Source organism: Crotalus tigris, unplaced genomic scaffold (genome assembly GCF_016545835.1).
Source record: "Crotalus tigris isolate CLP2741 ecotype Arizona unplaced genomic scaffold, ASM1654583v1 scf7180000017628.32516253702:7417878, whole genome shotgun sequence".
In the NCBI taxonomy this organism is placed as follows: Eukaryota; Metazoa; Chordata; class Lepidosauria; order Squamata; family Viperidae; genus Crotalus; species Crotalus tigris.
The window spans coordinates 1,174,113-1,186,170 of record NW_024096523.1 but is presented as its reverse complement, the minus strand read 5'-3'; the positions used below and the strand labels follow the sequence as shown (position 1 = coordinate 1,186,170).

Genomic DNA, 12,058 nt, shown 5'->3' with positions numbered 1-12,058 from the left:
GTAGGCAAAGATTCCTTCTTCCAACATTGCCCTACTAACAACCTTGCCGCTGTGATTAAATTTAACATCAATATAGTCTCTTTAGTATCACAATCAGAAACAATACCTAACAAAAACAGTTGTGGAGTAAATTTTACCCTTCTTCTAAAAATTCTTTGAATATTCCACCATATCTTAATCCAAAAAGCTTTTATATTTTTACATGACCACCAGATATGATAATAAGTAGCATCCAAACATCCAAATCTCCAACATTTAGGCTGTAAGTCAGGATACATACGAGACATTTTTTGTGGATCAAGGTGCCATCTATAAAACATTTTGTAAAAATTTTCCCTTAAATTTTGGGCTTGTGTAAATTTAACATTCCTCACCCAAATAATTTCCCAAGTATCTAATAGAACCGGTTCATCAAAATTTTGTGCCCATTTAACCATACATTCTTTAACTAATTCTACTTCTGAATCCAATTCTACTAACACCCCATAAATTCTCTTAATATGGGTTCGTCTTTGATCTTTTATTTGTTTTAATAAATTCTCATCTTCTCTAAGGAAACCCACATTACGATCTATCTTCCACCTCTCCACTATTTGTCTATAATGAAACCATGAGTAAATAATATTTTCTTGTATTAAATCTTCCAAAGATTTTAATTGCCAATTTTTACCATCCCATCTAAGTAGTTGTGCATAAGAAACGCTATCCATCTTAACTCCTCTCCTTATCCCTTCAATCGCATGCCCCGCTATAGCCCATAATGGAATTTTAAAATCACTTCTATAATATTTCCTCCAAACTCGAAGTAAAGAAATCCTTATAATATGAGATTTAAAGACCCTATCAACCTTTTTATTAAAAATCAAATAGGCATGCCATCCAAAAAGTAAATCCCAACCCTCTAAGAGGAGTATTTCTACATTTGTTAAATTAACCCAATCACTTATTAATGTTAAAACCACAGCATCATAATACAATTTCAAATTCGGTACCTTGAGTCCACCTCTCTCACAAATATCCTGTATAATTTTAAGTTTTACTCTTGGTTTTTTTCCTGCCCAGATAAATTTGTTAATACCTTTCTGCCATTCATTTAAATTAACCTCATTCTTTAAAATAGATATCATCTGAAATAAAAAAAAGAAACTTTGGCAAAACATTCATTTTAATTGCCGCAATTCTTCCCAAAAGAGATAATTGCAACTTCTCCCAATTTTCCAATTGACCCACAGCCTTTCATAGTTATTTTTGTACAATTTTGCATTAGAAACAGATAAAATAACCCCCAGATATTTTACCTTATTGACAACCTCAAAATCTGTCAACTTAACCAAAGTCTGCCTTACCTAATTTTAATTCTTTAATTACTGTCTCAATCTCCTCACTAGTAATCAAACCATTAATTTCTTGTTTCTGATCTTCTGTTAATTTAGGAAAGTTAGCTTCATTTAAATAATTATCTATATCTGAAACCTGTACTTTAGTACTCATATATAATTTTTGGTAATAATCTAAAAAAATTTCTTAATCAACTCCTTCTGATGTACCAATTTACCATTATAATTTATTTTATCTATAGTTTTCTGTCTCTGCTTCTTTCTCAGTTGGTAAGCCAACCATCTCCCTGGTTTATTAGCATTACAAAATGTATTTTGTTTCATATACATTAAATTAGTTGCAGTTTGATCAGCCATCAACATATTAAATTGTGATTTAAGCAATTTTATAGATTCCTTAACCTTCTCATCTATAGGATTTAAAATCAAAGCTTTTTCTTTTAATTTAATAACATCTTCCAACTCCTTACGTTTCTGCATCTGCTTCTGTCTATGAACATTATTCATTTGTATCAAAATCCCCCGCATGTAGGCTTTACCTGCATCCCAGACCATTGACATTGAAGTTCCCTTATGCATATTTAAAGCAAAAATAATCCTTTAATTGCTCCTTTAACTTTTGAACATTCTTTTCTTGTCTGAATAAATTTTCATTCATCCTCCACGATCTCCTCTCCTCTTTTTCATCAATCAATTCCATCCAAACTGGACTGTGATCCGTCAATGTCCTGGGAAAAATTTTAACATTCTTTACCCTAAAATATAAATCCGTCGTAATAAAAAAAAAATCAATTCTTGAAAAGGATTGATGTCTATCCGAAAAGAAAGAAAAATCTCTCTCCTCCAGGTTATGTTCACGCCAATAATCTCGCAGCTCCCAGTCCTCTTTCAAATCAAAAAAAGCTTTAGGTAGTTTAGCCTGTTTAAAAGAAATAGAGGATCCTTTTTTATCTCTTTGTGTATCTAAAACACCATTCCAGTCTCCCATTAATATAACAGATCTGTAATCCAACAAAGTTAATTTTTGATGTAGCAGTCTTTAAAATTGTTCCTGTTGTTGGTTTGGTGCATACAATCCCACTATAAGTACTTTCTTACATACAAACCAACTTTAATCATAACATATCTCCCTTGAAGATCAGATTCTACCAAACAGGCTGATAAGTTTTGCTTAACATAGATAACTACTCCCCCTTTTTTCCCAGGAGCAGAAGATACAAAATGGGATCCCAGACGAGCATTAACTAAATATTTTTGATCTTTAGATGTAATATGTGTTTCCTGCAAGCAAATAATGTCATATCAATAATAATTTCTAAAATAATTCAGAATAGCAATCTAATTGTACATGTGAAGAAACAATCTGGAACAGCCTTTGCAGCTTCTAATTCATCCCATCAATGTGATTCTTATTATTTTTATCTTGATGTTAGCTAAGGTACTATAGGAGACTGCATGCCATACTGTTTGTGGCAATGGTACTGAAAGGAAACTATATTTCACAGTTGTAATATGCCAATGCTGTGAATAAGACATCTTTAGAATGGAGAATGAATCTAAAGGAAGATTTACATTGTTTTTGAGAAAACAAGACTGTAATATTAATGAACCTAAGTCAATAGTACGATACACAGTTTGATTAATTTTTCTTCCATGAAGCATTCTTATATCTTGGTATTCTTAATATAAAAATGTCAGTATAAAAGTCAAGAATTATTACGGTCTTCAGATAGCAAAATTATTTACTGTATGATGATAATATGATACATGTACATCATTACTCTGCTATTGAGTTTTATAGTTGTATAGTCCATTTTTTGTTTTTTGTGGATTTTTGAGGCCTAAATTGTATAACAAGGCAATTTGAATTCCACAGAAAAATACTGGGGACTTGATTATGCTTACTCAGTTGATTTGCATAAAATTATTTTCTGACCATGCTAGAAATGGAGGCCCATGGACTGAATATCATAACTTGAATCTCATGCTGCAATTTCTATAAAACCATTTGCTGTTTTCAGATCTTATAAGCAATTATTAAACACATTTTTAAACAAAAGCTGGAAAATATCTCATTTTTGTGTAATAATACTTTTTGCAATATCCCTACCCTTCTATATGTATTAAGTAATCTACAGTTCATTTAAATTGTACGGGTAAAGAAGTCTCCAACTAATAAAAAAAAGCTGATATAAATTTGTGGTTTCAAAGTTACTCTCAGATGTTGCTAATTGGAATACAAATTACTTCCTACTCACCTTGCATCTAAATGTGATCTCTTTTTTTTCTTGCACTGAGGATTGATTTTCAAGCAAGCACTTTTTCTCAGAGGAGCTGGGTGGGAACTGGCCATATGCATGTCAAGGAAGTCAAAATGGAAGCTGTGATAGCACAACCAAAGCTGTGACTGCACAAATGATTGCCTCATGTAAAAAGGGTCAGTTTTAATTGTGCAGTTGTGGCTACCTCTTGACTTTTTCTTGTGCCCCCCCTCTCTCCTACCGGTACTCCTGCCCTGAATAGGTGGGGTATGAAAGCAAAATCCTTGAACATCTGCCAGAGAACTTCCCTGGGTTGGTGACATTTTTCATTTTCTTTTTCTTAAAAGGTACACTCAAAAAAAACCCCACCATCTGTACTAGATTAATTTTTCTAAACAAACTTGGATAATAAAAATGCTTCAGCCTCCACTACATCTCTCTTGGGAATCCAGCTATTATCCCCTATTGAGTTGGTACTTAACCATTCAGATCCTGAACAATCCATACAGAAAAATAAAGCATAACATTCCTGTTTATTATTGCTTTAGCCGAGAGGCACTGACATTAAACAGTTCTGCACTGCTGCTATAAATCAGCAGGCTACGGATGTTCCCAGCATGAAGCAAAAGCTCCTTGGTTACAGCACTCATCAAGGCAACCAGCTGCCAGAATTCTTCAAATTAAACTGTTATAACTGTAGTATTCATTAGTCACTTACTGACTATTAAGATATTTTTATATCAAAGCCATTGACACTGGATATTGCTTTTTAATATGAAAGTTATATATAAATATGATTAAGTGGTCTGTGTCCATTGACTTCACTTACTGCTCAGAAGAGACTTTTGCTCTTGAAGATGCAGGTCTCCCCAAATTAATGGTCTGCCTTGGGGGATGTTGATCAATAGCAGTCTCCAAAGCAGACATGGCTGCTCCTAAAAAAATGAGAAGTACCCATAAAATGAAGGTTTGGGATTTTGGAGTTTGGTAGCACAAGCACACAAGCACTAAAAAAGCTTGTAAAGAATATCTTAAGAAATAATGGGGAAATAGGATTAAGTATCAATGTTGCTTTTAGTTCACTTAATCAGAATATAGCTGAAAGGTACCTTGGAAATCTTCTTGTCCAACCCCCTGCTCCAACCCTCTACCATTTCAGATAGGTGGCTGTCCAGTCTTTTCTTAAAAACCTCTAGTGATGAAGCACCTACAACTTCTAAAGTTCATCTGGGATATTTAGGACTTAGTGCTTGTTTTCATTACTATTATAATAATACAACAAAACAAACATGAGAAGCTGAAAATGGTCATATTGCTGTTGAATTTCACTGGTGTGATCTTGAGAAGGCAGTCAGATGTGTGCCACCAATTATCCACCTTTGTTCTAGATCAGGGGTGTCAAACTGCCAGCGGCAGGCTGGTTTCATTATATTGGAGCCGCGCCCACTCCATTGCCGGCAATGGCGAAAAAGCTCTGATACGTCACGTAACGTGACGTGACGTAGCGAGTTTGACATGCCTGTTCTAGATCATAAAATATAGAATTGGAAGCAATCTTAGAAGTCTTGCTTTAGCTGAGCCTATTGCCTTGCCCAGTGCTGGTATCGCTGCACCATCCTGGACAAATGACTGTCCAGTTTTTTCCATCACTAGAAAAGTTCCAGCAATGGAGCATGCACAGCTTTAGGAGGCAGGCATTTCTATTGCTTAATAGTGCTCATAGTCAAGAAATTCCTCTTTATTTCAAGTGTGGGTCTCCCTCTGTAAAGCTTTTAGTTCTCACCGTTAAGAAATTTCTCCTTAGTTCTAGGTTGCTTCTCTACTTGATTAGTTTACACTCCTTGTTTTTTGTCTTGCCTTCTGGTGCAAAATAGGTTGACCCCTTCTTCTTTGTGGCAGCCTCTCAAACATTGGAACATTGTTAGTCTTTCTTTTCACTAGCTATATCCAATTCCTACAACCATTCTGGAAGCTAAAACATATAAAGAATGGTTGCTGGAATTGGGTATGTCTAATTTAATGAAAAGAAAGACTAGGGGTGACAGGATAGCAGTGTTCCAATATCTCAGGGGTTGCCAAAAAAAAGAGGGAGTCGAGCTATTCTCCAATCACCTTAAGGCAAAACAAGAAGCAATTGATGGAAATTAATCAAGGAGAGAAGCAATCTAGAACTAAGGAGAAATTTCCTGACAGTTAGAAAAAATAATCAGTGGGACAACCTGCCTCCAGAAGTGGTGAATGCTCCAACACTGGAAGTTTTTAAGAACAGACTAGACAACCATTTGTCTGAAATGATGTAGGGCTTCCTGCCTGAGCAGGGGGTTGGACTAGAAGACTTCCCACTCTATTATTATTATTATTGTTATTGTTATATATTGTAGCCTCCATGCCCCTAATATTATTTGTTGCTTTTTTCTGCACTCTTTTCAGAGTCTCAACAACATTTTTATAATGACCAAAACTGGATGCAGTACTCTAAGTGTGGTCTTACTAAGGCTTTATAAAGCAGTACTAATATTTCACATGATCTTGATTGTATCCCTCTGTTAATGCAACCTAGGATTGCACAAATTGTTGTGACTTGTAGTCATGTGACTATGAAATGCCATAACTGGTCATAAAGCTGACCCACCAGATATGTGGTCACATGAGCCAGGGAGGCTTTATGAAGGCCTCAATAGAGTATATTTAACACCTTGTTACAAATCTCCATCCTTCATTCCCAATAGGGAGGGCAAGAAATTGCTAAACTTGCAGAACTGAATAGAGAAACAAGTGTTGTTTGAATCCATCACATGGTGTGACAAAATGAATAGTGTTCCCCAGATGTTTTGATCTATGTCCTACAATTCCTTTCTATTGACTGTGATGCCTGTTTACTATTGAGAATTCAAAGCCCAAACATCTGGAAGGCACTAGGTTTTCTTTTCTTGTTCTACAAAATGCAGATAGCTTGAAAATAGCATCCATCCACATTAAGAACTTCTGACTATATATCAGAGTAAGTAAATGGAGGCAAAAAAAAATGGAAGAGATTCTCTTACTCCTTTTTTGCAATCTTTTTCCTTCTCGTTTGTGGTGAGAGTGCTTCCCCCTTTTAGAAGAAATCAGCTGAGCCTTTATCGTTGCTGCTGTTGTACAGAAGCAGGAAGCAAAAAATGTCAACAATGTTTTCTTGTCCTCAGGAAGTAATAACCTACTGCTATGGCAACGCTCAATACTGCTGTCTCCAAGCGCTCTGAGGAAACCTAATGAGGAATGATTTAACAAACAGAATGATTGGATAGATATAACATTGGCAAGGCTTAGAAAGAAAAGAGTTCACAAGGTTCAATGAGAACTCTTTTTAATATAACTGTCAGAACTTCTTCCCAGATTATTGTAATTAGACTGTGAAGACAGATATGCTGTTGATGGGATGATGGAACTTCTGTTTTTTTATGGTCTAATTTATTCATTCTTATATTTAGACCAACCATCATTCATCTCAAAGATTATATTTTAAAAGAGTTTTTTTTTAAAAAAAGTAATAATAACACATCAATGCCAAATTGTACCTGTCATTTCAAATTCAAATATCTTAATGAGTTTTAAAAGTGACTGTCTATTAATTCTATCTATTAAAGTGACTATATATTAATTCTTATTAATAAATATTTTAATTATATAAAGTCATAATTAAATGTGCCTCGGGTTCAACTGATACAGTGAGCTAGGAATTGTGGAAAGTGTGGTCTTAATAGATCTAAACAACAGCAAGATGATTCATGTTTAAATAATGTTTTAATGAAATTATTTTAAGAAAATATCCTCACTGCTTCAAAGAAAAAACAACAACCCAGTTTTATTTTCTGGCCATAAGGAATCAAGAGTTGTGGTTGTTGTTGTGGGGAAAATAAGAGGAGGAAGGTGTATTAGGAATGTTCATCATCTTGAATTATTCATACAAATAATAAAGATAGGATATAAATAAATAAATTGATATATTCAAGCAGAGTTATACAGACATGCATCCAAAGTGCTTTAATCTAGATTCCTGCATAGAGAACAGATTGAATTTTATGACTTAATTTTCACCTTCTAAATCTTCTTTATGAGTATATCAATCAAAACCATCAGCAATATTTGATAAATTCTGTTCATCTGCATCATATAAATTGTACAAAGTCTTATATGAAATACAAGCCAGGCTCTCTTGTAAGTCTTAAAATATATATAAAAAAAAAAAACTTGGAAATTGAACTTGATGAGTGAGATTAGAAATCTTCATGGTATAAAGTTGAATTTAAATGTTGGCTTATAACCCTGAAGTAATAATTTAAAAATGCATAAATTCACTTCTTAACATTGCAATATATTAATCAAAGTCTTTGTGATAAAGGATCTGTAATCAAAGCCACCTCTGACACTTAATGTCTAGTTAATTACTCTTTTTTTTTTCAAAATGTGAGGACATTATAAAGTGAAATATAATGGTTTCCAATGAGTAATTTTAGGGTAGTTTTATTGTCCACTTTTTGGGGGGTATACAAAATGGTGCAATATCAGAAATAGATTAATTTTTTGTTGTATTTGCTAAAGCAAATACTTCAGCAATGAATCTAAAAGAAATTAAATAATATTTTATTATTATTTTATTGACATGATACTTATTTTAGTTATTTCAACCAGGTAATCCGTATCCATCTGTTACTGTGTATGCAAGAATGCATATTAACTCTGATACAAATATCAAATTTGGATGTTCCCAAATTATGAAACTCTTATTGGCTTACTTTTGTGTATTTTTTTCTGCACTTTTTCTTATTTTGGTTTTTTATTGTCATTAATTCTGTTGATCACTGTATTAAAATACAGTTTTTTTAAAAAAAAAAATCAGCATCTCTAGCCCATTTGAGTCCTGTAAGTGAAGTATTCCAGCTGAGCTATTCAAAATCTTAAAAGACGATGAAGTAAAAGTGCTACACTCAATTTGCCAGCAAATTTGGAAAACTCAACAGTGGCCACAGGATTGGAAAAGGTCAGTTTACATTCCAATTCCAAAGAAAGGCAATGCCAAAGAATGTTCAAACTATCGCACTATTGCACTCATTTCACATGCTAGTAAAGTTATGCTTAAAATCCTACAAGCTAGACTCCAGCAGTATGTAGATCGAGAACTACCAAAAGTACAGGCAGGATTTCGAAGAGGCAGAGGAACTAGAGATCAAATTGCCAACATACGCTGGATCATGGAGAAAGCTAGGGAGTTCCAGAAAAACATCTACTTCTGCTTCATTGACTATGCAAAAGCCTTTGATTGTGTGGATCACAACAAATTGTGGCAAGTTCTTAAAGAGATGGGAGTACCAGACCATCTCATGTGTCTCTTGAGAAACCTATCTGCGGGTCAAGAAGCAACAGTGAGAACCGAACACGGAACCACTGATTGGTTCAAAATTGGAAAAGGAGTCCGGCAAGGCTGTATACTGTCGCCCTGCCTATTTAACTTATATGCAGAGCACATCATGAGAAAGGCAGGGCTAGATGAATCAAAATTTGGAATTAAGATTGCCGGGAGAAATATCAACAACCTAAGATATGCAGATGATACCACTCTAATGGCAGAAAGTGAAGAGGAACTAAAGAGCCTCTTGACGCGGGTGAAGAAGGAGAGTGCAAAAGTTGGCTTGAAACTCAACATTAAGAAAACCAAAATCATGGCATCCGGCCCTCTCAATTCTGGCAAATAGATGGGGAAGAAATGGAGGTAGTGACAGATTTTATTTTTCTGGGCTCCAAGATCACCTCAGATGGGGACTGCAGCCAAGAAATTAAAAGACGTTTGCTCCTGTGGAGGAAAGCTATGGCAAATCTAGACAGCATACTAAAAAGCAGAGACATCACCCTGCCAACAAAAGTGCGTATAGTCCAGGCCATGGTTTTCCCAGTTGCAATGTATGGCTGTGAAAGTTGGACCATAAGAAAGGCTGAGCTCAAAAGAATTGAGGCCTTTGAACTGTGGTGCTGGAGAAGACTCCTGCGAGTCCCTTGGACTGCAAGGCATTCAAACCGGTCAGTCCTAGAAGAGATCAACCCTGACTGCTCTTTAGAAGGCCAGATCCTGAAGTTGAAACTCAAATACTTTGGCCACCTAATGAGCAGGAAGGACTCACTGGAGAAGGGCCTAATGCTGGGAAAGATTGAGGGCAATAGAAGAAGGGGACGACAGAGAATGAGATGGCTGGATGGAGTCACTGAAGCAATAGGTGTGAACTTAAATGGACTCCAGAAGATGGTAGAGGACAGGAAGACCTGGAGGAACATTGTCCATGGGGTCGCGATGGGTCGGACACGACTTCGCAATTAACAACAACAACAAGTGAAGTAAATGAACACTACATTTGAAATCTGATAGATCTGCAGGGCATGCAGTTGAAGAGGTTGAACAATAAGCTAGATGAATCTTACAGTACAGGGAAAGACAGGCACCACTTGATAAAAAGGAAAATTGCAACCATTTTAAACCTTATGGATCATGATCACTGCATCTATTACTTACCTAAGAGATAAAACCCCAATTGAGTAAACTGTCTTTGCTATTTGTGATTGCTTATTCCAGAGTAACATTTTGTCTGTTTCATTTGATTTAAAGTAAGGTAAGTATTTTTAATGGAACAAAACATAAATGTGTTAATTGGTCTTATTTTTAAAAATATTCTTAAAAGGAGAGGGGAGGAAGAACAACTCCACAATTATTCCAGATCCACAGAGGACAAATATACTTATTGTGCGGCTATAATAAAGGGACAATATTAAGGCTTATCTCAAAAGATATTTACCATGGAAATTTAAAAGGCATTATCTCACTTTTGGGAACACTAGTTGTACCAGTTGGGAAGTAGGGAATCTTCTTCAGCTTCACCAAACTATCATTGATATAATTTAGTGGCAATGAAAGTATGCCATTAGTCAACTAGCTACATATGACTGCTTGAGGGAAAGACCTTCTCAAAGGTGATTTGTAAAGAGTAATGCAGCCCTTGCTTTTAAAAGCAAAGTGATTATATGGCTTCCCCTTGCCTCTCTTCTGGGGCTTCCATCAGTAATTATAATAACAGGAAGGGGTTCTGCCCACTCCCAGAATACTCCTTCAAACTGTTGCAAGCAGTGGTGGGATTCAAATAATTTAACAACCGATTCTTTGCCCTAATGACAATTTTAAGTGTAAAACAATGATATACTGAAAGGTAATATAAGGACCTGCCTCAATTAGATCTCCCAAGAAAGCAGAACTCTTAAAACTGGCATTGTTTCAAAAAGAACTTTTATTGAGAGTTAATGACAGCAGGATAGTAAAGCAAGATCTGAGGTTTTCCCCACACAAAATGTTACATTAAAAATGCCCTTTCAAAATCCCTCTCCAGTGTCCAATCAACCAGTTTGAGTTAGCCAATCCATAGGTGTCAAATTGTTGTGGAAAACCAGAAAATATAGGCTCCCTTAACTATGCCCCACCCCTTAAGCACCAACCTCCCCCCTCCCACCAGAATGACAGCACCCAAAATGAAATGATTGCATTGCACAGTCGGTACGATGACCCTCAAGGCCTGCAGCTGGAGGAAGAAGATGAGATGGGCAGAGAAAGTGTAGAAACTTTTCCTTGGCCACAGCCATAACTAGACCTACAATGAATGATGCCCAACCCACAGCATCTGGAGGGCTCTCCGGCAATCCTCTTCCCCCCCAGCCCAACAGGAGTTGCCTCCATCCACGCCACAGCCCTAAGGCAGCCTGGATTTGGAACCTATGGAAACCCAGAAGGAGCCTGGCAGCATTTTGACCTAGACGGCTTGAAGCCGGGACACCTCGGGCCTCTGCCAGTCAACAGGACAGCCTAGGCAAGATTGGTGCTGCTGAAGCCAGCCTGGTGCCTGGCAAGAAGGTGAAGTTGGCAGAGGAGGAAGATGAACAGCAGCCCCAGCGGCAAGAAGGGCCCTTTCTGGGCTTGGCCTGAATCCTGTAGGACAAGTCTCTAGCTTGATCCTCTAGCCTCCACCAGCCAAAGACAGAGTCCAAAGTGAACTTCAGGCAAGGCGATGGCATGCTGAGCATAATGGTGAGGGCTGTGGCAGCCTTGTAAAGCGTCCCCACCAGGGACTTGTAGCTACAAAGTCTGCAGAAGCCCCTCTCTGGGCAGAGGAGCTCAGTACTGCCTATCTCCTTGGTGGTGGGACTTTGATGGTTTGGATGGCAGGAGACTGATGGTGGCACAGGGAGCCCAAGTGAGACCTTCCACCTTTCATCCCCCTGTGAGTTTAGGCAAGAGATGCTCTGATGACTCAGAAAAGAGGCGAGACAAAGGCCAAGCAATGGCTAGCCATGGAGGGCACTCCCTGGAAGTGGGATGCAGTGGCTGCGCTCCGAAAGAGGAACTGGTCATGCCAGCTCGAATATTGCATTTCCTGAAAGAGAGGCTAA

At 36.9% G+C, this 12,058-nt stretch overlaps 1 long non-coding RNA gene across 1 annotated transcript; it reads right to left on the bottom strand.

The window, feature by feature from the left end:
• Positions 1 to 2,194: 2,194 nt before the first annotated feature.
• LOC120304044 lies at positions 2,195 to 6,741 on the bottom strand. The gene is made up of 3 exons (XR_005555594.1): positions 6,643 to 6,741; positions 4,428 to 4,533; positions 2,195 to 2,256 (listed from the first exon to the last, which is right to left on the bottom strand). It is a non-coding gene; the product is annotated as an uncharacterized LOC120304044 (long non-coding RNA).
• Positions 6,742 to 12,058: the final 5,317 nt, after the last annotated feature.